Source organism: Nilaparvata lugens, chromosome X, assembly GCF_014356525.2.
Source record: "Nilaparvata lugens isolate BPH chromosome X, ASM1435652v1, whole genome shotgun sequence".
Lineage (NCBI taxonomy): Eukaryota > Metazoa > Arthropoda > Insecta > Hemiptera > Delphacidae > Nilaparvata > Nilaparvata lugens.
The window spans coordinates 24554726-24580289 of NC_052518.1; the positions used below are offsets into that span (position 1 = coordinate 24554726).

Sequence of the window (25564 nt, forward strand, 5' to 3'; positions counted from 1 at the left end):
AAAACTGCAGTATATTTTTTTATGTCCATCTATGTTTAAGGAGTAGCCTACAAGGTAAAACCTGTGCGTAGACCTAAGTTGCAGTAATATATTTATTCAATATAAACTAAGAAATTAAACCAAAATAAGAACAAAGATTAGTGGAACTTACACACAAATATAAATTTGTAGATTAAATTAGATGAAAGTTAGTAAAACACAATAATTATTATTCTATGATAAAAAACAAAACATAAAAACAAGAAACAGTTGGTGCTTAGAAGATTTTTTCTTCAGTTTTATTTGATCTTATCCATTCCTCAATCTCGCAATTTAGTTTTTTGCTCCGGCTTGTATTGGCAACAAAATGAGTAGGAACAAGATTTATTATCCTGTGTGATAAGTAAGTGAATTGTCTTCTACATACATTCAAATCCATCCTGTCTTGATGGAATGTTTCTCTAATAGGACGTAAATTTAAATTCAAGTTTCTTTCACGAAGAAGAAATTTATTTTTATTCTTCTTAATATATATTATCAAATTTTTTATGTACAGCTGTCGAACAGTTAGTACTTTGAATTCATTGAAAAGATCGCTTGTAGGATAAAGTCTGGGTTTGTCTAGAATTTTTTTAATAATATATTTTTGAATTATGAAAAGTTTTTCAAAATGTGTGTTCAAGGCTCCACCCCAAGCTCTTATTCCATATTGTAAGACAGCTTGTGCATAAGAGAAGTAGATTAATCGAGCTATTTTCAAGTTATTTAGTTCTCTAATTTGATGAAATTTATATATTAGAAATTTTATTTTCAAACACATGCTGTTTATATGAATATTCCATCTCAGATACGGATCCAACAGTATTCCCAGGTATTTTACTCGGTCCTTTTTTCGAATTTCAGGACAAAAGCAGTGATTTGTTGATATACAACTTGATATACAATAAATACTTGGTGTATTTTAATACTTTCTATTTCATGAGGTTGTGTTTGGGCATTGGGTGAAAAAGTCATGAATACGCTTTTAGAAGCATTTAAAGTAAGCAGATGTTCATCGAGCCATGATTGTGCTACTCTGAGACCATTTTCTGCGCTAAGGCGCACGTCCTCCCAGGAATTGCCAGTGAAAGTGAGAGCGGTATCATCAGCAAAGGATACGATTGAGCAGTTCCCCAATGTCAACTTTAAGAAAATCATTAATATAAATTTGGAAAAGTATTGGTGATAAAACAGTGACTTGAGGCAAACCATATTCAGTAAGTTTTTTATTACTTGATAAAGTATTCAGCGTAAGTAGTTGAGTTAGATAACTATTGAATAGTTTGAGAGGTGAGCCTCTGATTCCAAGGTGTTCTATCTTCTCTAATAATCTTGACTGAGATACAGTGTCAAAAGCCTTTGCCAAGTCTAAGAAAGTTGTTAAAGTTTTCTTTTTACTGTTGAAGTTTTCAATTATTCTTTCCAAAAAGTCGGATATTGCATCTTCTGTTGATATGCCACTCTTAAATCCATACTGATTTCTATTGATAATTCTATGTTTATTCAAATAACTTACTAGTCTCCTCTGTATAATTTTCTCCATTATTTTAGCTAAATTATTTATTAAACTTATTGGGCGATAATTTGAGGGGTTTGATTTATCACCTGATTTAAAAAGAGGAACAACTTTAGCAACTTTAAATAGTTTAGGAAAATAACCTACCAAAAAACATTTATTTATTATCATTTTAAGAGGCTCTACGATATAGGAAGCTATTTTTTTCAGACAGGCGGAACTCAAATTGTCTACTCCAGGAGAAGAGTTACTTCTGAGAGAACTGATTGTGTCTATTATTTCATCATTGTTTGTATCAGCCAAATAAAATGAATTGAATGAGGGGATTGACGAATCGGCATGAGTACGTTGTCTAGAGCTGTTATTTATTATTTTATTAGCATATAATTGACCTACATGCGTGAAATGGTGGTTTAGAACTTCGGGATCTATATTGGGTATTTTTTTATCTCGTTTTATATTCAAAAATCATTGATACACTCCCATGTCTTTTTCGAATTGCCTCTGCTTTGGAGTAGTATATTATTATAGTAGTCATACTTGGATTTTTTTATCATGTTGTTTAATGTGTTTCCGTAGTTTTTGAGGCTTTTTTTTAATTTCTGATGCATTTTATCTCGTTTTCTTATTGACGTTATTAATCCTGCAGTTATCCAAGGCTTGAGAGGCTTTAGTTTGTGTGGTACAATTTTTATTTGGGTTGCATTTCCTATCTCAGTGGATAATGCATCAACGAATAATTCAACAGCATTTTCAATATTTAAATCAAGTTGTGATGCAACCTCGGACCAATTGTACTTCTTAAGATTATTTATCAAATCATGGTAGTTTATAGATTTTCTAGTGTTAACACTTGGTTCAGTTCTACCAGTATTTTCTCCAAGACCAATGTTTATACAAGTCAGATAGTGGTCAGTAATACTTGTTTTCATTATTGATCCAATAATAGACTCACAAACATTGTTTGTTTTTCTGTAAAATATGTGATCAATACATGATTGGGATCCGTTTATTTCTCGAGTAGGTTTATTAATGTAAGATTTAAAACCATTTGATGACAAAAGATTGAAATATTCATTAACAAAGTTTGTGTTACTGTTTATATCTATGTTTGTATCACCGATGATTATTATGTTTTGACTATTTTCATGTTTCAAGTAATCAATGCAATCATTCAGACTATTGAGAAAAATTTGCAAATTAGAAGAAGGTGAACGGTAAATAGTAACTATTGTGAATTTAATATTTTCATCAGGTATACTGACACTCAGTATTAGAGAATTACATTCGAGTATAAGAAAATTTATGTTTTCAACATTGAATGTGTTCCTAGTAAAAATACAAACTCCATCGCATTTATTCAGTCTACCTGGTACACTATAAATTGAATAATCATTCAAACTGTAATTAATTGTGCTATCGTTAATCCAAGTTTCACTGAGTGCTATAAAATCAAATTTAGTATCACAATTCCCTAGAATATATGCTAAGTTATCAAAGTTTCTATTCATACTTCTCATATTCATGTGACAAATATTCACAAATCTACATGGCTCAATGGTATAAATTTGCGGTTTGAAATTGAAAATATCATCTACTTGAATTGTATTGTATGACTCAACTGAGATTTCATTTTCAAAATTATTTATTAAATCATTCGTCATATTTATAGAGTAAAAATAAATTTATCACAATAAGGTAAAAGGCTCCAGAAACTAATCTGTTAAACAGTAGTGAAAAATGAGAGTCAATTGTTTTTGATATGTGATGAGCCAGCAAAATGTTAAGGTTTTCGTATTTATGTTTGAATGACACAATTTCGAGTTGGCTCTTAATAAGTGTAGTGATATAAAAGGTTTTTGACCTCTGCTCTAAATACAATACTTTATTGGCCATAGTCTGTTTTATCTATTAAACTTTGAATTGCTCTAATATAGCAGGGACAAGTTGTATCATTTACTAGATGTTTATCATCCTTTTTATTGTTCTTGCAATTGGCACATATAGGCGCCTGTGATTTGTTAGGGCAAGTTTTGTATTCGTGATTCTCTTGAGCACAGAAACCACAGATTGTGGTTTCTGCTTTACAAAATTTTGAGGTGTGGCCAAATTTCAAGCATTTGAAGCAACGAGTTACTGATGTGTAATCTTTGACTCGACAAGAGGTCCAATCTACATAGATTCGTCCCTTATTAATTATTTCTCGTCGAATATCAGGAGAACATTCGATTACCCAATGGGTGCACTCTCTCTCTTTCTTACCTACTTTAAATAATGGGTTGAATTCTTTATCAAATTTTTCTTTATTTATTGTGTATGAGAAATTCCTGTTGAATATTTCTATACTTAAATCACTCTGGCTCAATTCTTTAGATACATTATATATAATTACTCTAGGTTTTTTCAACGAAGGAGTACTAATTTCTAAATCTTTATCATTAATTAGTTTGTTTCCTAGAACTTTTACCTTGTCCTCGGATGGGTCCATCACCAATAACACTCCACCTCCACGTACGTTTACCGATTTTTTTATTTTCAGTGATTTTTCTTTCGGAATTGTTTTTTTTCAAAGTTTCTCTGACTTTTGCACTGCTTTCACTATCACTTCCTGTTACCACTGCAGGCTTCACTATCATGATGTTCTTCTTCTCGGTTATCTTGCGCACTAATTTTTTTCCAGTCAATTGTTGCTGCTGTTGCTGCTGCTGTTTATTTATTTTAATTGGAACTTGCACTACTTCTGCAAATGATCTTGTAGCAGTAGTAGTGGGTGGCTGTCCTCTCTTGAAGTCCGATGAGAGCTGGTTTATGCTTTTTTCCAATGTGTCCAGTCTGCATAGAACTTCGTTCTTTTCTTTCTCCTGGGTTTTTTCCTCGTTTCAACTCTGGTTATGATCAATGCCAGCTTGTTGCACAGAGCACTGTATTGATCAAAATCCGCTCGAGATAGCTTTTTTTTTTCAAATGTCTCACTGCCCCATTTAATGAGATCGGAGTAAAGATCGTGAATAGTTCCCACGTCTTCCAGTAAACTCTGGTCTATGATTCTGCTCGCATTCTGATCCTCCAAGTTGATGAAGCTGCATCTTCCTCCTCAAACTCTGGAGCTACAAGAGGCGGCAATTTCACCGGTGTACGGAATTGAGATCCCGAACTATCCATAATTGAAGTTTTTTATGGAAATACACTTCATAACACTACGAATACTTTTCAACTGTTATAGTTTAAAGACAATAATTTTATTATTGCTGACGGCTAGAATACTGTTTGTTAATTCTACAGTAAGACTACGCTGGCACTACGATGTCTACTCTACCGCGTTCGGCTGACGACTGTAATGGAACAATATTTTTGATGACGGTTGATTGATAAATCTATCCTGATTTTATCGACTCAAGCGAAACTGAGGTCTTAGTGTCGACTCGATCGGATTTTGTCTGTTTGTTTGTTTGTACCGCAGTTACAGTCGCAGTTATTGTCCGATTTGGATGAAATTTGGTATGCAAGCTCTTTGAAACAAGGCGCAGAAACTTATGTGTAACAATTTTTGTTAAGATCTCCAGTTCTTTTTGTAATATTTAAAAAACCCTAAACTAACCTCAAAAGTCACTTTTTCGTATCTTTGAAGATACAGCAATTCATGTTCCTACTTTTTCGCATCCACTATTACCAGGGCATGGTGTCCAAGACGGTTAGAGTGTAGTTTAATATACTGTGGGACCCAGGTTCAAATCTCGTTCCACCCAGTTATTTTTTGCAGACGATACTAATTGTTTTATCTTATTCTAATAATATATCATTTTAAAATTATTATTATTATTACTATATAGAATAATTGAATTGAATCATCTTATTATTAAATTGATTTATCAAATTAATTGGATAAATTATTTTAAAAAATGTTTGATATCAATACATAAATAACTATTATTATCTATGTTACAGATAACTCAACTATTTTAGTTGTGGACAATTTTCATAATCATAAAATTAGTCAACTAATAAATCAATAACTATTCCAGTTGTAGAAAATATTTAACATCATAAACATTTCTTTAATCTCCAACTTCTTTTATTCATAACTATCAGTTATTATTTTAGTTATTTTTTAATTGAATTTTCTGTTTATCAGGTACAATAATTATTGTAGTGTATGCATTTTTTGTGCATTTTTGTGTCGCTCTACAGTGTCAAGTCTTTTGTTTTCCTTTAGATGTGAGATCGGAAACCGATTTGTGAGCATTAACATTCTGCATAGGCATAACAAGCCTTAACATTGAATCCACTTTTCATCGAAAACATCATTAGCAACCTAATGTCATTGTCACCAACAAACTCATCTTATTTAGAATCATTTTTCATCTCACCATCGTCTGTGAGACGATTCATCATCTAAATTGCCTACTGCATATTCCATTTTTCCGTCAGTTGACCGATTTCTTATAATTAATTATTAGAAAAGTTGTAATATATGTTTATATTGTAAATATGGAGACGATGTAAAGGTACCTCCTTGATAAGTCCGGTGTCCCTGCAAACAGTGTCTCTAGCACTTTCAATGGAGAAAATAATAGATGACATGGCTAAATCTTCACAATATACTGTACTTACTGTACTGGCCCTTCTCATTAGAAAGTTGTATTCATGAGCGAGGTCTACTGTTTGCAGAACTACTAGTTGTAAAGTAGCCGGATAGTCCTTATCCGTCTAGTCAGGGGGCTCGGAGCTATCCACCCCTGGCTCGATAAACTAGAAATGGGATCAGCAGGCTCGCTTCGCTCATATGAATTTTTCATTTGAACTGAACTTGCTTCCTTACGACAAATTTCATGAGACTTCCAAGAAAAAATCCTATAGTTAGGTCCACGTTATAATGACAGTATTTGTTCAACTTTGGTTTTGCTATCCTTGTCTATCATTCGACAAAGCCGGTGGTACTATCCTTTTCTAGGTCCACAACGATGCCAATTATGTTTTTGACAGTGCAGAAATATAATTCATTAATGCAGAGAATCGACATCGCTATTCTCCTATCTTTATCCACTGCCATTATAACGTGGACCTCACTATAGACCCTTGTTGAACTTGTGCATCAAATTTGAGAATGATGTTTCAATTGGTTGTTGAGCAGGCCTAGAAAACGCAGGGAAAACGCAGGGAAAACGCTGGAAAACCACCTTTCTAAAAAACTGATCATGGGCGAAACTTAGGCGTTATTTCAAAACTCATACATTACAACACTTTTCACCTCAGCTGCGCCTGTGATCCAAATTTGAACATTTTTTGCTAATTAGTTCTTGATAAAGCGCAGAGAAAAGCTAGGAAACCGCAGATTTTGGGTATATCATTGTTTTTTATCCAAACAGATTCTTAATGCGCCTCTAGAAGTCCAGAAACGTATTTGGTCCAGTATATTATTAGTTCTGTTGATTATGAATGAGTGAATGAATCAGTGCCATTTCGCTTTTATAGATAGATATTTGAGGCTGATTGATGAATATTATGTATGGTGTTTAACGGATTGTGAATAGATTTTATTTCTGTTGATGAAAATAGTTAAACCTTTTAGATACGTCTGTCTTAACGTGAGGGCGTTTAGTTCTTTAATATCAGTTTGCCAGGGTATAGTTTAGATTTAGATCTACCTAGCGTTGTTCTCATAATATGCTTTGTTAGGTAAAAAGTATTTAAAATGAGTGATAAAGGTTGCTCCCCAAACTTCAATAGCATAATGAAAGACGGAGTGTGCATAAGCAAAATACATGTACTAAATATGTTTAGTCTATAAAATGTAATGATCATATATATTTCAGTTCAGAGCAAGGATATGTTTTTCAATTTCAAGTATTGATCTAATAGTCCAGTCAATATAGACATAAAAAAGGGGGTGTGCTTGCAATTTATATTGTAGTTCTGATTTTTTAATACATTATTTGGGTACATAAGAGAAGTCCAGAACCAATTCCTTCATGCAAAATTTCCTTGTGCTAGATACAGAATGGCCCAAAAATCTTGTATTTTCGGCTCATTTTCCAGTTCTCAGCTATTTCTGCCAAATCTCGTAATCGGACAGAAAAATTTACTCTTGACTTTTTTTTGGATCATAAAATTCAGAATAAAATGAGATCATTCGGAACTCTCTATCTCCAAATATTTTTTTGGAAAATCAGAACTACAATATAAATTGCATGCACCAATGTATATAGTGACTGGACTATAATATTATACCAAGGAATAATACGTTTTATAATTTTTATTGTGTGTGCATCAGCTCACCTATTATTATTTTTCATTCACAGTTTCTAATGATCTGAACTGATATACTTGAAATTTTACATGAAGATTCTGATTTTACTGAAGATAGTTATAGGCTTCATATTTATTAAGCAATTAGTTCTAACTCCAATAAAACCTATCAGAGAAACAATTGGGGAGTGACCCATAGAAGAAGTGAATTATGAGGAATGTATAGGCTGACAAGAAGAAGATAATATAATTGGAAAAAAGAAGAGAATTAGAGGAGACAAAGAAGATATATGGATAGAGGCGAAGCATGAAGAAGCTGAAGGAAACGATCAATGAGAAGGAAGAGAGAAAGAAAAAGAAAGACATCAGATATGAAATGATCCAGTTCATAATTACAGTATGAACTTATCGTGAACATAATAGTACAGTGGTTTCAAGTAGGTGTAGTGAACAACATGTTAAAATATAGGTGATACAATGATACAATGTCTATATAAGCGAATTTGAATTAGTTATTGCCCATCGATTGATAGGCCTACAAGATCAGGTTATTGAGGAGTTTTCCAAGCAAAATAATATCTAAGGTATTGTGCTGTGTAGGGTGACTAGTAATGGCGGATGGAAGCCCTAGTGTTAGGGCTAGAGCTGAAAGGACTAGGAAGGGTGTAGGGTGACGCATGCGCCCTTACCCCCCTCCCCCTACCAAACACTTACCCACTTGTTTATTCTCCTCCATATTGATTTGTCTTTTCACCAGCAAACCTTCTGCAAGAGTTCTAAACCAATACCAATACCAATAGCATCTCTCTCTCTCTCTACAGGCCCAGATTGAAATTAGATGGTCCCCCAGCCACCACAATACATTATTCAAAGCCATTACTTGAAAGCCTGTTCACATTATCCTGGAAAAGTATTTCTACCCAGGAGAGAAAAGAATGATCACTAAGGAAAAGGTGACAGTAGTCGTCATGAACGACAAACAGTAGGAAACCCCTCAAAAGAAGAGACACTTCGACGAATCCATTAATGGATTGGATCCTTTGTGCTGCACACATATTTCATGGAAAGAATCTATTCATTACCGCCCATCCTGTAATTTTCTCAATGATTGGAAAAAAACATACCAATACGACTTGTGGGATAATTGATAATTCTTCCTTTCAAAAACATTTGCCTTGACATTACCTTTATTATTACTCTATTCCTAGATTGTAATGTAGGAATTACACATCAAAATTTTGACTATTGACTATCAGTAGGTTATTTTATTCTGACTCATTACAGGTTTTTGTTTGCCAGCAGATGGTTTTTCAAGATGAACCTTATATTTGCAGATGAGATATCCTGTAGATCAGCCTCAGGTGGATTTATCGATGAATAGTTGATAACTAGGAGATGCATAGATGAAATATTGAAGCTCTCAATGGAAATATTGCAGTGAAAAATCTCGACCACTTTATTAATGTGTTGCTGTTGTTGCGATGTGATTTTCTCATGCATAATATAATTCAGTAGTTTTCATTATAGTATCATAAAAATGAGATTCAAGAGTAATAATAAGCACTCTATATCACACAGTGAGGATAGAATGTAATTCTTTTACATTCTATACTCTCTGGTATCAAACCTAAAAGTGTAAGTTTGTAAAGCTATAATAATGCACCACTTCTATCGACAAAAAAGTTGTAATATCATGATTAGAACAGAACAGCTTGGGATTTTATTTCTCCAATCAGCTAACAACAATAGACTATTCAAAGTTTGAAAATAACATTTTCTTCCATTGATTCATAGTACAGGTATATTGATATTAGCTTGAAGTTTGTTTTTCACATTTATTTTGACTAGTACAATTAATCCAGAGTAGTAAGGCTGTGCAAAGGCTAAAAATAAACTTCTTACTGGTGATATTTTTTCTAATTGTATACTATCAAGCTATCAAAATTAATAAGTATTTTCAGGAAAACATTTTTTTCGATCATTACTTTTTGAGATATGAATGTTAAAGTATATAATGCCTAAAGTTTAAATTTTGGGACACAACCATTCAAATTCGGTAAGAGATAAATTCATGAAATCTAGAGGATAAATTCTTCACGGTATTGTTGATATAGTATAATAAAAAATTTCTGAAACTAGCAATTTTTGAGAAAGTTATTCAATTTACCAAAAATGACCAAAAATAACTCCGTGACAATCAGCCGTATTGGCTGTGAATTTTTTGTCTCTGCAGCTTGAATATAATAAGACTCAACTAAAAGTTATTTTTGGTCATTTTTAGTAAATTGAATAACTTTCTCAAAAATTGATATTTTCAGGAATTTTTTGTTTTACTATATCAAAAATACCATGAAGAATCTATCCTCTAAATCTCATAGTTTTATCTCTTACCGAATTTGAAAAGTTCTGTCCCAAAAATTTAAACTTTGGGCGCTCATATCTCAAAAAGTAATGATCGGGAAAAAAATGTTTTCCTGAGAAAACTTTTTCATTTTGATAGCTTGATAGTATACAAATAGAAAAACTTTGAAAAATATCACATGTAAAAAGTTTATTTTTACCCTTTGCACATCCTTAATGATGAAAATATGAAAGATTCGTAAGGCAACTGTTTCGATTTTGAAGTATTCCGCTCTAACGAATGATGATGTGGATATGTGTTCAGAATTAAACTTGCGCAATGGAGTCTACAATATAGATATAATATACACTGTCATAGATAAAGTACATGTGAGACCATCAATTCTAGACGTCATTACAATCGGTGCAGAATAGATAAATAGACTACATTTCTCTTGTTTATTATATCTACTGTAAATAAGAAGATAAATCTGAACCTAAAGAGAAAGTGATATTGGAAATTTTAAAAGAAAAGTCTGTCTACTGTCTAAAAAGCTCAAATTTCTTCTACTTTGTTCCTATATCTGTTTCACTCGTATGTTTTATCACTATTCGCCATGAATATTTTAATTCCAGATTCAATATTATTCATTGTACCACACACAAGTCATATGGAATTACGTGAGCATAGAAAAACTAAGAAGCATGAAAATATTGTATCAGATTTTCTAATACTTCATCCTGTAACTATGTTTGTTTCTCATTTATTTCGAATTCTGAGTCTATAATGTCATTTAAAATCATTTAGCTAGAAGGGTTGCAAGTTCCATGTTTAATTAGTTTTATCTTTGGATTCTATTCTGATTTCAATAGCTAGCTATTCTATAAAATGAGTAAATAACATCCAATAAATCAACGCGTCAGGATGTAAATTTTGCATTACATTTGATATTTATCGTATTACGATGTTTGTATCATATTTTCAATTACCAAGTGTCAAAGGACTATATTTGAGTTGAACGTCATGCTAAGTTGACTGATAGATCATGATTCATAAAGCTATTCAGTCAGATATAGGTTTTTACTACAGATACCTTGAAAAGTGACCATTTCTGTACTGATTGCAGGCCGCAAAGACTCACTTTTCCGCACCAGTGCGCAAAGTAAGTACTTTGCGTACTCCAGATTTGCAGCTTGACAACGCAAAATAGTATAGTGAGGTTCACGTTATAATGACAGTATTTGATCAACTTTGATTTTGCTATCCTTGTCTATCATTCGACAAAGCCGTTGTTACTATCCTTTCTAGGTCCACAACGGTGCCAATTATGTTTTTGACAGTGTAGAAATATGATTAATTGATGCAGAGAATCGGCATCGCTATTCTTCTATCTTTATTCACTGTCATTATAACGTGGACCTCACTATCTATATAATAAGAGAGAGTAGGGTTGTGTTTGTTCGTTTGTTTGTGTGTTCGTTTGTTCGCATCAAAACATGTCAACTTGTGGATTGCATACCGGAAAATCGGGAATGATTTAGATCTCCAAATTTTGAACATAGATTCTAAAAATATCAATCTCGTGCACCAGGAAGCCCAAATTTCAATTTTCCTTCTAGATTTTTCAGAATTAATCTTCAAACTTCATTAATAGTACATACGATTTTTTAAAAAAAATCACCAAATCATATGGTTGGAATTAAAAAAGGAACATCACTGTTTCTTTATTTCTGTATTATTGCTTTCTACCTGATACCACGTAACCTCAATAATATTGTTTTGATAATTGATAAATATTTCTAATAATATTTTTATTTTAAATATAGAATTAATAATAGTATTGTTTTGATGATAAATAAATATTTCCATCTTCACAAACTCTGTATAATAATATGGTGGATGTGAAACAGCTGCATCAAATTTATCTCAAAAACATCCGTTTAGAAAAAACTTTCCCGTTGATGAGGTTGGGAGTTCGAATCCTTCCACTATTTCTTTTTTTGGCTGAGAATATTCAACTTCAATGAAAATTATTCATGTAATTTTTTGACAAAATAAATATTAAAAATCAATTATAAAATATTGAAATAAAAAATTTAAATTTATAAGAATACAAGAATTATAAATTTAAAGACTTTCAAATTAAAAAATTAAAAATTTAAAAATTGAAATTGGTTGAATTATTAATTTATTATTAATCAATAATAGATAGATACACATATTATATTCAAAATAATATTTTATAAGAGAATATTAAAAATATCTTCAATTATCATTATTTTCAATATTTTTTCAATTAATTGGTTGATAAACTATTAAAAAATTGAAATTGATTCAATCAATTGAATCATTAATTCAAATAAATTATCAATTATAATTTTTTCATTGAATTATCAATTTAAAAATTAATTTTATTTGTTTTTAATTACAAAGTCACACAAACAAACATTTGAAGGATTTCAGGACATTTAACTCATAATTACTCACTTTTCACATACAATGGTAACTGGAGGAAAAATTTAATGCGAAATACGTGCGCAAAGCTCCTTTGCTGCACTGGAGAAACCATTCCGCACACGCCTACGACTCGTGCGTAAACGTTTCTTTTGGTGCAGCATCACTCTGTGCAGCGTCAATCTGTGCACTAGTTGCACAAGTATCTATTCCCACATTAGCAGCTCTCCACACATATTTTACCCATCCCTGCTTTCGCTTCCGTGCCATTTATCATAGGAGCTGTTCGATTGACCGTTCATGTCCAAGTCACGTTAGGTGTCTAATTTTATCTAATGGAGTAAATTTAATAATTACCCTGATTCATGTAATACTTTACATAAGTGTAGTATCATACATTCAATCTCAAAGCTGTAAGAGCAAAAACAACTTTTCACTGGTGATATTTCTCTCGATTTGGATACTATCAAGTTATCAGAATAGAAAAGTTTTCTTTTTGTTACTGGTATTTTTCTATTAAGTTCAAGCAGTATATGTTTATCGTTGAAAGTATACAATTTAATCGAAAGAATTGATGATGTACGATTGCAAATCTAATGTGACTCTGAGGATAATAAAGTCATTTGTTTATTTTCACTTTCCTTGCCCTATTTTATATATAATAGTAAGGAAACTATTGCTTTCCGAAAAAAATTAAGGTATCCCAATTTCTAAATTTCTATACGTTTCAAGGTCCCATGAGTCCAAAAAAGTGGTCTTCGCGATTTTATCGAAAACGGCTCCAACGATTTTGATCAAATTTATACCTAAAATATTCATTAATCAACTCTATCAACTGCCACAAGTCCCATATCTGTAAAAATTTCAGGAGCTCCGCCTCATCTATACAAAGTTTGATTTTAGATTCCCAATCATCAGGCTTCAGATACAATTTAAACAAAAAAAAAAAATCAAGTGAAAAAGATTCAGCATAAAAATCTCTACAATTAATGTTTCGTAACATTTTCACCTAAAATTAAAAATAAGCTCGAAATTCGAGAAAATGTGATTATTCAATTGCAAACTGTTGGCAACCGTTGATTCTATTAAATCATCCACTATGAAGAGATAGCACAAGCACACATCGTGTGTCTCCAGCGTTATTGTCCTGTCACCAGCTGGCTAAGATCTTAGAATAGTAGACTTGAGATGCGCGGGAACACAAGCGTCAGGTGATCAATTTTCATAACGGCAAGGAAAGTAGTGTGAGTGCGCCTCACCAGATTTTTAAACATGAAACTGAAGGACCTAGTACTTAACCTTGAGATACTACAGTACTACAGTCAGGAAAATCTTTAGATACTCTAAGCAATTACTTCTTCCCAAGTACTGAAGTTACCTTTGCATTTCATTATTTTCTAATGCTCATGTATTTTAGAGATTTTTCATCAGCTGATTCGCTTTTGTAGCCTTAGTTTGTTTTTACAGCTCACGGAAACGCTAAATATGCAAGTAGGGTGCACCGCTTGTGTTTGAGTCGTCTGCTCTGTTTTCTATTTATGAATAAAGTTTTAGGTTAGTTGAGTTTAGAATTTTGAAATAATAGCGTGAAAAAATGTCATCTCTATAACAATCTTCAGCATATTCTTATAATATCAATAGCCTTCTTATAATCGTCCACACTCTCATCTTCTTAAATGCCTATCTCCTATTCTAGGAATCTGATAAGAGCTTTATAGTTCTAAACTATTGGTTGTGATCGTATCTGGTATAGTTTCCTCTTCCTCATACGGATTAGTTGAGCCATTTTACTATGAGCAAAGGTGATAAGCTGCTCTAGACTAGACTCACCTTTTTTGGAGCATTTGCTCCAGTTTATTCATACAATTTTGAGCAAAAGCTTTTACTTTTGAGCAAATGTTCAAACTATTTTTTTGATGAGCATGAGCTAATGGTTTTGCTCACGTTTATTCATAGAAAATGAAGCAAATGCTCCATATTTTAGAAGTATAAGCAAATGCTCAACTTTATTCATATGGCCCCTTGTGAAGGCTACAACTTCATTGCGACCCCTTGTGAAGGCTGCATTGTAATGTACTGTAAAATATAAATTGTAACGGACAATGAAATAGGTAACCAGTACCCTACCACAATTGGAAGAGATTTCAATATTCAAACCCAATCCGTTCACTACAGCTATTTACAATGTAGCATTCCAACTTTTCTTGCACTACTACCGTATGAGTGAACAGCAACAGACGGAAAAAATCAAACTTCTACAGCCATGGGTAATTGGGTATACATAATTATGTCGACAGACGGACGTCTGTTGGGTTGCAACATTCAAACACCTGGGGAGAGAGTTTTCCTCCGTCTGTCTGCATACGTCCGTCTATTGCTGTGAGCTTTCACTTATTTTTTAAGAAAATTCAATTCAATGTTAGCTAATTTTTAAGGGAATTATAGCTTTCCAGAAAATTAACGACGGATTTTATTTATAGTTTGTATTAATTTTTCTAAATTCTGATTTTGATCTCCTTAGCCTTTCATCCATTAACTTTGATACATTAAATAAGCGTCAAGTGAAGCATGTTGCTCAAAAAAGCACAATCCGGTAGCCACTCAAACAGCATGTAGGGTCGAGTCGCTTGAGGCTGTCGGTTTTCGGAAGCTTTCAGGCCGAGTATTATTTTTTCAGTGCTCTCTCTGAAGCCGGTGGGTTACGATGATTTGACAAATTCAGGGTAGGTGGATGAGGGGTTTGTCGGGGAGGGGGTGTGGGGGTGTTTGGCGCCAGGCGAGCACGTCAGGCGCCCGAGGGCATCCGCTTTCAGACACGCCCCCCCTCGTCACCCCCTCGGACCCCTGGCGCCGACGCTGGACACTAATTTCCCCTCGTTTTTTGAACCAGAACCACGCCCCCTCACCCCCTAACCCCCCCTAACGCGGAGTTAATAAACTTTACTTACATAAGCCAGCGGGTCGCGGTGACTCGTTCCATTCTCCTAATGAATCGTTGCCGTAAAATATTCAGACTGATCTGCATGTTGCTCTCACTTGTCTGGCGGTCGTCAAAAGGAAAATCCAACACCGGTAGCCGCTTGCCATGAATAACAAACAGCCCATTTGAATATTGCTTTTTTCTCTTACTATTTTTACTACAACACAACTACGAGTTTGTACCAGAGAACCAAACATAAAAAACTAGCCTGAGTCTCTACAGCGCTTGGTTTTTCAAATTCGACGCCTTACTTGGTAGGGTATTTTTTTCTGAGTGAGATACCTACTTAATGAATTTGTGAATTTTTATAATGAATTGAAATTAGATTCTCTAGGCTAATGAGAAAAAGGTGATGATGAGATATGATTGGATTCAAACCACCGGAAAGCGTCGTCTAAATTCATAAATCACATGAATCATAATTCAACAATGTCAGCTCCTCAAGTAGTCTCCCGTTATATTTTTATAGCCAGGTCTCATACTTCATAATCCAAGCTGTTCCGTCTATAAGCCACGCCATTTAGTCAAGTCTATAGCCACAAGTCTATGACTGCACCACTTTCAATTCCTAACCATATTTAATTTATGAATAGAAATAGATCTTTGAACTATCCAGTGGCTTAGCCAGGAAAACAATTCGAGGGGGGGATCATAACATTATAGTAGAAGGCACTTAAACTTTGAGGGAGACACCGGAGGGATGTGGGTGGTATGGCATACACCCCATCAAAGGGGGGTCCGGGGGTCTCCCCCGGAAAATGTTTGAAAATATGTCTTCAATTTGGTGCGATTTTAAGCAATTTCAAATTGAATACAAACATTCCAATTCAAATGTTTTTGGTGATCGGTAGGCCACTTATTATTTCGATTTCCCCTTGAAAATTTCATAGGCCTATTTGTCTTTGATTTGATAACAAATAGAATGGAACGGAGTGGAATTTTATTTGTAATTCAATTGTTTAAAAAATAATGATTTTGTAGAAGGCCTATTCATTATTGTTCTGATAACAAGCTAGAATGCTTAAATTTTGGCTCCAATAAAGCACTTTTTCAACCAACTTTATAAGCTTAGTTTCAACTTGATTAAAAATTCACTTGATTCTTACTTGAGTATTCAAACTTACATTGTTTTAGGGGGGGGGGATAAAACATCCTTTTCAAATATTAGAGGGACGTGTCCCTCCTGTCCACAATAGAAACTACGCCCTTTCATCATAACTGAAATTTTTGGGGGTACTCTCTAGTAGAAGCTGCTGTAGCTTTGTTCAAGGTTATGCATGGAACTCAATAAACTATAATTCACTAGAGCAATATAAGCTATATTAAATTTCTTTATAATAGAGTAGATGGTGAAAAGTGATCTAACTTTGAAGTGCTATCTGTATGACCTCTATCCCCTGCTATCTAGTCCCTACGCACTAGACTACTCATCACTGTCTATAAGAAAATATCTCATTATTATTATTATCATCATTGCTATGCTATTCTCTCATCCCTTATATATTTCTCAACTTACATAGTACAATATAACGGAAATATGGTATTGGATGCTAATTTTTGTGGCTGATCAAAAAATTCATAAAAAAATTCAGGTTCCATTTCGCGGGGGGGGATACATCCCCATATCCTCCCCCCCTGGATACGCTACTGGAACTACCCAGGTGGACATTAAACCTCCATAAACTGGAAAGCTAATCTTTGTTTTAACACAAATAGCTTGAAAATCAACCAAATATTACTGACTAGCCGTCAGGCTCGCTTCGCTCGCCATATCCGTCTGGACCCCCGACTGGATCGTCCAAGAATGAGATCAGCAGGCTCGCTTCGCTCGCCTGCATTTTCAATTTGAGCATTTTTATCATAAATATTATGTTAGGACAATCCAGTCGGGGGTCCAGACTAAACGTCTGGCTAAACGGATATGGCGAGCGAAGTGAACATGACGGCTAGTAATATAATATTCCCAGGATTGAAGTAGCAGTGCCCAATCAATTTTTCCGCGATAAATGCATTTAAATCTTCAACTTGGTGCCAACCTAAAAAAGTCAACTCAACTTAATGCCAACCTGACAAAATTATTAATTTAGTTGCCAGTTAACAACTGTTTCGAAGAGTTACTCTACCTAGATTATAGTTCTATAGTAACATATGATATGGAAATTTCAATTATAATTATTAAGAGATTGGGGGAAGAAGAATATACATGCTAAAAGACGAACTTTAAACCTTTAAAAACGACCCTTAGAGTTAAAATATTGCCAAAAGATTTCTTAGTGCGCCTCTAAAGGGCCAACTGAACATACCTACCAAATTTGAACGTTTTTGGTCCGGTACATTTTTAGTTCTGCGAGTGAGTGAGTCAGTCAGTCAGTCAGTCAGTCAGTCAGTAAGTGAGTGCCATTTCGCTTTTATATAATTCATTGATCTATATTTATATAGATTCATTGATAGGCATTTCTTTGGCGAAAGTCTATGAGGATGAACGAATTGATAAAGATTTATTGTTCTTCTGAAACATTCAAGTACTCATATAAACACCATGAATGCACAAGAAACTCTGTTAACTTTAGACCTCAGCCTCCTCTAATGAAATTACATGTCCTATAGTGAGGACCACGTTATAACGGCAGTGGAGGAAGGTAGAAGAACAGCGTTGCTGATTCTCTGCCTTGCCACTGCCTTCTTTATAGGATAGCATTTTCATAATCGAGATTAAATATTCTGTCAATCAATTATATAACTACACTTTTGAAAACTATGTGGCAACTTTGCGGAGTTAGAAAAGGATAGCGATATCTGTTTTGTCGAATTATAGCAACACTCTTGTTAATCAAGTACTGCCACTGCCACTGCCATCATAATCAGTTATGGATAGCATAATTAATCAAGTACTGCCACTGCCACTGCCATCATAATCAGTTATGGATAGCATAATTAATCAAGTACTGCCACTGCCACTGCCATCATAATCAGTTATGGATAGCATAATTAATCAAGTACTGCCACTGCCACTGCCATCATAATCAGTTATGGATAGCATAATTAATCAAGTACTGCCACTGCCATCATAATCAGTTATGGATAGCATAATTAATCAATCTGGATAGCATTGCGGATAATCAATAATTCAGGTGACAGCTGATTGATTTCGATTTAATTTTATAGTCTAATTTCTACTATGTTCAGAAGTGGATGATGTATATTAACATCCATTCGTGAAAGGCCTACTACTGAGTATATCAGAATATGATGGAATATCATTGTAAATTTCCAATAAAATAAATAAATTGTTGGGTTGTAAATCCTTGAGTTGGAAATGTGAAGAGTCTGGAGGACCGCTGTGAGGATGGAAAAGCATGTTAAAAGATCTCCCAAACTTCAATCGCCTATGTATTCAAAATAAGTACAGGATGATTATAGTGTAAATTTGTGTAGAATTGAATAAGATATTTGTGAAAATCGCTTGAATTCCAAAGTGGGAGAGTATTATTTATCTAACTTGTTTATTTTCATAATATGATATGAAAAATACTAAGAAATTGTCGAAAAAAAATTATAATATTCTCTCAATTACGAAGAGGCATTTTTATGCAAACTCGAAATCCAAAAGATTATTCAAATTCATAAACTGATCCTTCCGATTCTCAGTCATTATAATATAATTATAAATAAACTTATTTTAAAGTGGTATTATTACATTATTATTCGTATACTGCGTATGTTTATTGTTTTTCACATGGATTTTGTCTAGTTTCATGTTTCCTTAAGCATTTTAATTTTATTTCTCACATCATCATCCCTCTATTACACATAGACCTTCAAGACTTAATTTAGCATAGTATTTAGCGGGAATTGACATCATATTTTGTTTTCAATTCTTACCAAAGATGTCTCAATTTCAAATAGATTTATTGATTGCAGATTAAAAATTAAATAACAAGACTGTAAGCGAACTCCAACAAAATTTCAGAAAATTCATAGCAAATGTTCAATAAGCTTGTCACCAGCAACACTGTTAACATTATGCAGTGGCCGAATAGCCTAATTCATGCTTCTCTCAATTTATCTTTTTCCACTGAATATATTGCCACTGATTTTGTATTTCTCATTTCATCGACATACCGAGGTGGAGGGACAAAACATCATGTGACTTTTTCCATGGGGGAACATAAAATGATTTTCTAATTGAACTAATGAACTCAATTTCAGAAGACATAGTTATAAAGCCAATAGCCGATATTCTCATTTGACAATCTAAAATTATTCAGTTCTGTTGATATCTTGTATATCTGAATATAAAAAAAGATCACATATAATATCTCTTGAGCTAGTCTAAATTCTATTGAAGTGGTAGAAAAATTGGAAAGACTACTATACTTTCTCTTCATTAATTTCTCATGTATGTGAGTACATATCTATATTCTCAGTACAATATTATACCTGCTATGAATCTCACTTGATTATCAAAGTATCTACTATTGAAAACTGAAAAGTGACACAATTCATATTCTGAGAAAAGAGGAAATTGCTAAAGAACACCTCATCATTTTCGAGAGAGTATCATCCAGCCTCATCCGTCTTCTTGGCACTTCCTACGGTGGCGTTTCCTATGTACCCTTCATTAAACGTGGCGTTTCCTACGAAGAACTGCTACCTGTACTCAACTGTTAATCAGTTACATGTGTCTTGAAATATCTGTTACTGTTATTTGTCTGATATTGCATCTGTATAGATTTTATTTTCCTGCATCTATGGGTGGGAGTGAGATAGTCGGTTGGGAAGTCGATGAGTATTTTTAGAAAATCCTGTCCACTTTGAAACTTTTATGGTCAATACTCTATTTGAAAATATAGAGCCTACTGTAGTTGGAAAGTCTGTGAACCGTGTAAGTTGATAATTGAATACTAGTCGTACCAAAGCCCGATTTAGAAAATTAATTTCAAGCATTACTCTTAATATATAAGTATAAGTATATTCAATTATTTCCTTTATGATAGGCCTATTATAGACTAGCAGGCAACTTGTACTTTGCAAGGGTCCAATAAAAAACTTGACAAACTGAAAACTTGAAGAATTTAAAACGAACCTATAACCATCCTCGGTGAATTAAAAATCTACATGTGAAATTTCAATTTAATCAGTCCAGTAGTTCAGACGTGATGATTCGTGAATTTCCTAACCCGTACGTGTATAAGCCAGTTGTTTCCTCTATCATAATTATAGATTATTATCTATAATATATATATATATATATAATATATATATATATATACCAACGCAACTTCTACCAGAATCTGAAAGAAAGTTTATTAATAATTCTTTGATAAAACAACGTGACTTCTACCAGAATCTGAAAGGAATTCAAGTCTAATTTGAAGAGGGCTAATTTCATATAAAACTTAAAAACCTATGTAGAGCTTACACGTCATGTAGGAACGCTAACTTTAGTTTTGCATAACCCACATGAAAATGCTACAATGAAAAATCATTCAATGGAGAAGAAGAAATTCAATAGATAGGTACACTGACTGTCATTAGTTGTGCAGAATTATTTTAAAATAACGAGTACCTACTTGAATTTCAAATCGCAAAACTAAGAGTAGAAATATGTTCAGTTAAGTACATAGTTGCATAGCTTGGTTTGTACACTCCACTAATGGCATAGACGATTTTGTACTCGTTACTAAGCGCAGCAAATAAACAGATCGAGATTTCCGTTACGGATTAATCAGGAAACACATACAACTTATTGAAGTGATTTGCAGGTGGAAGTTAATTTTTGCGTCGCATCCATCAGAGGGTCATCAACAATAAAACTCACCACAAGCAACTTGATTTCCTTGTAGATGGATTCTCGTTAAGTTTGTGTGATGAGGTTGATTGGAAACATCAAGTAAAACCTGAAGGAGAGTTGAATAAGTTCAAGGCTCAAATAGCACTTGAAAATACAAGTTGAAATGGTCGCTTAGAATGTCAATCCACCTGAACCTATCAATCATGCGCCTGCCTGCCACACCGATTGGATAGCTGACTAAATTGGAGCTGATTTCGCTCAATGACATTCATGTGTTGGAAAAGCACTTCCCGGTGGTTTGGAATCCACCTCACGCTGTACACTTATCCCTTATCTTCACATACATCACACACACTCATCCCTATTGTAAAATACATGAATAAAGAACTCTAATCTAATCTGATCTAATATTGTCATCTCCTCATTACCCACACATAAGCCCGGAGCTGAACCTTTCACTGCATAGTGATTCATATATGGATCAGTTTGTATTTATAATACAAACATAATACAAACTTATAGTGTTGTGGTAGTTGTAAATTGAAAAATATTCCCACTGCATAGTGTTACATTTTATGAATCAGATTCTTTACTTTTGAAATACTTCAACATGATAATGACCTACAGTTTTAGGTGGGTTTCGAGCCGGGAAGCGACTTTACAACTCATGAATTATATTCATAATCATATTTCGGTTTCTCATCAAGATATTTATGTAAGATTTAATAGTTGAAACAACTCAATTTACTTTCTACCATTCATTTATACCAAATTTTATGATAATTGATTATTTTTCTACCATCCCTATGCATATGCGGGAAATCTCCAACACAAGCAAAACCAGTTGATACTGAGGTTAGAAATGTGTCATACCTTGTGAACTGATTCAAAATTGAAAATGGGAAACGCCAATGTAAAAAAATATATTTTTACAGTGCATGGTGATTCATTTATGGATCGATTTGTTTTTTGCCCCGAAATGAGAATGATTTTTCATTAATCATTTCTTTACAACAGGTTAAGACATTATCTACACAGACATTTTTTTTAAATTTAGAATTAATGCAAGGGGTTGATATATTAATATATACGGGTTGATAGGTAGGTCAAGAAAAAAATTCATTCAACTCCTTATGCTAGTCGCTTATATAACATTTCACATGTACGAAACGACTGTACAGTTGGGAACTAGAACGTTAGTGGCAGTCACTTCGTTCGCGTTAGTGTGCAGTAGACCAGAAGTTTATGTGCTCTTTCAGCTGCTACAGGACACTCACTGTTCGCCTGTCGGTCTGAAATTAAACTTTACATTGATTGCTAACTATAACATTGAGAACTGATGACCAATCATGGTTGTATAATTTATCAAGCTATTCATGAGTCGTAAATCTAAATGTTTACAACATCTTATTCATTTTTTAAATTCATATTGGTTTTATTGGTCTATGACACATATTAATCTCATTTAGGCCAATATGCACTGTCTACGTGTAATGCTAATCTAGGTTCACTAGAAAATATGGTCGTATTTATAATAATACACATTCCGAATTTAAACAAACAACTGATTAATCTCTGTTTGAACGAATATGTATATGGGCCTTCATTGTTCCAAATAAGACACCCATTTCGCTAATTACTTCTAAAAGAATGGAATGTATGATAATCGGAAAAATACTATTTTCTTCTATTATCCTTGTATTAATATGCACAAATTAGATGAATAAATAAAATCCAATAAGTAATCATGATAGCAGGGAAGTACAGTTTTGGACCTCCACGGTTTGTTATTGGACAGTGAATAAATATTTTATTGGACGGTAATCTTTTATTTGTATTCTGGGGCGGAGAAGCTCTTTTGTTGAAAACAAAAGAAAGTGGGTTGCCAGTGTCTGTTAGACATTACACAGAGTGACAAGCATTAAATTAATGATTATATGCCAGTTGAAGGTTGCACCCTTATCTTGCCATTAAAATTTCACTCCATCGACGTCGGGAGGTAGCTTTTCCAAACAGATAGGCTACACCATTCATCGAATGAGACAAACTATTGATTGAACGTTGGCATTGCTATTATTTGTACTGGGTGGATTTTGCTACAGTGAATCCGTTTGACATTCGTGGCTGGTGTATTGACAGTTGGGGCGGCAAATCTCCCCCCTCTCAACACCCCCCAGGCAGCGGCCCCCTTCCTATCGCCGAGCCTAGGGATCAATAAGGGTGAAAATGGTGGTGTTCTCATACAGACTAGACTCAGTCAGGCCACCATTTTGAAATGAAGCCCTCTCGCGCGTCAAGGCACCAACGCATTATAATTTTCTGGCCTGCAATTAGGTATTGTACGGCTCACTGTCCTTTTCTAGCTGCTATCCTATCCCTTTCTCAGCACGGCGGTGCTGGTACCCATTCAAATATGCATCGAGTAAAGGTACCGACCCCCGTACAACAACAAAGCCACAACTCACCTCCTGCAGACCCGTGCTAAGTATTCATTGCTTCGCTTTTCTCAGCTCTCTTTGTAGTTGCCTGTCTAGCATTAGCTTCGTTCTTCAAGCAAAAACAACCATCTATACCGGCTATATACTTGTTCGCTGGTCGTTGTAAGTTTCTACAGCTTGGGAAAACATGAAGCTCATCGATTTTTCAAACAATAAAAAATCTTTCTTTCTGAGCATCAACCAATGAGAGTATCTCAATTTAGAAGTATCACTTCAAACCAAAAACATTCCACTAAAACCAAGCTGGACAAAAGTCTGAACTTTAATCCCGATTAATTGCCACGAGAATCAATCAGAGAAGCCTTCCTCTTAAAAATACCTTTTCCGAATAGTCCTCGCGGAATTTAATCATGATTACAATTTAACTGGCCTTAGTGAAATTGGGCCTGATTATGACAAATACACAGTATTTCTTTGGATTTTCTGACTCAATCGAGAAAGCTGTAAGTTTCTATGAAATGGGAATATTACAGGGACAGGCTAGTAATAATTGAATATAGAGGAGAGAGATATAGGCTATCATGAACAGGATTCTCTCACAGATTGAAATAGCATCAGCCATCTTGAAAACGGAAATAACAGTAGGCTTATTGATCCGGCATGAATTTCGAACTGGCACCAAACATCGAACCTGCCATAAAATGAGTTTATTATTACGATGCTATGGAGTAACATAGCAGCTATGCTAATAAGTAGTACCATAGAGTAAAGATACCGTTCAATTAGATTATTTGTCTCTGGTAGTACATTGTGAACTAGTGATTCTTGTAATGGGCAACTTGTTCTATTTCTGCTTCTTATGGAATTTTTACATTATTGTTAACCGAACGGAAAAATGCTTTTAATATGAGTTGAACGAGATTAATTATTATCCTGAACATGCATTCACATTGGCACTTATCATGGATTGGTCCAAACAAATTATATTTTCCAATCCTACGAATATAATATAGAGTAACTATATATTTCTCTCATGCCAAGACTATACTACTGATTCTACTCTAACATCATCATGATCAAGTTTTAGCTAATTTTTGATCATAAAAAAGTTGAAACACACGATTTCCACTGATGTTCTGTCATGCGGTACATAGTTACTTTGAAATGTGGGTATTCGAAGAAAATTAATTATTCTTGTTTTGATACTCACTCATTGAAAGAAGCACAATTAATTCATAAAATAATAGGAAACTGGCAAGATTTCAACTTACCAAAATATAATCAGACAGCAACATCTCATACTTCAAAGTTGCAACCGGCCAGTAAAACCTTAGGAGAATGTCTCATAAAAGAGTTTTAGTATTTCCAGACTGAAGCAATCGATGAATTCCATACAGCCACTGGACCCCGTAATTTGGCCTGGGGCAGTTTCTTTTACCTACTGCCCGAGGAATTATCGGTGGTGATTCCACAGCACAAGAATGAATAAACATGTTGAAACGTCGAAGATCAAAGGAGTCGAAAACTGAGGGTTATAGTGACCAGGAGAAAAATGAAAATGAAGAGAGGCGGCAATCATGCTTCGACAGACGGACGTTCTGTGTTTGTTTCGTTTATAATTATTATTATAATGTTAATTTGTGCGTGGTGAGTTGGACTCAGGTAGCTGGATGGCATCTGTAGCAGCCTAATGGCCAATGTCTGATGCTAATGTGAAGGGGTGACGATCGGTAGGAGCCTAGCATCCCGCGGGCTGTTTCCCGGCGCCTCGGCCCCA

General features: G+C 34.1%; 1 long non-coding RNA gene across 1 annotated transcript in view; it reads right to left on the minus strand.

The window, feature by feature from the left end:
• Positions 1 to 25243, minus strand: part of LOC120354922 — a 45186-nt gene extending 19943 nt beyond the window's left edge. Inside the window, exon 1 of the long non-coding RNA XR_005573304.1 lies at positions 25059 to 25243. This is a non-coding gene — a long non-coding RNA (uncharacterized LOC120354922). The remainder of the gene's footprint in view (positions 1 to 25058) is intronic.
• Positions 25244 to 25564: the final 321 nt, after the last annotated feature.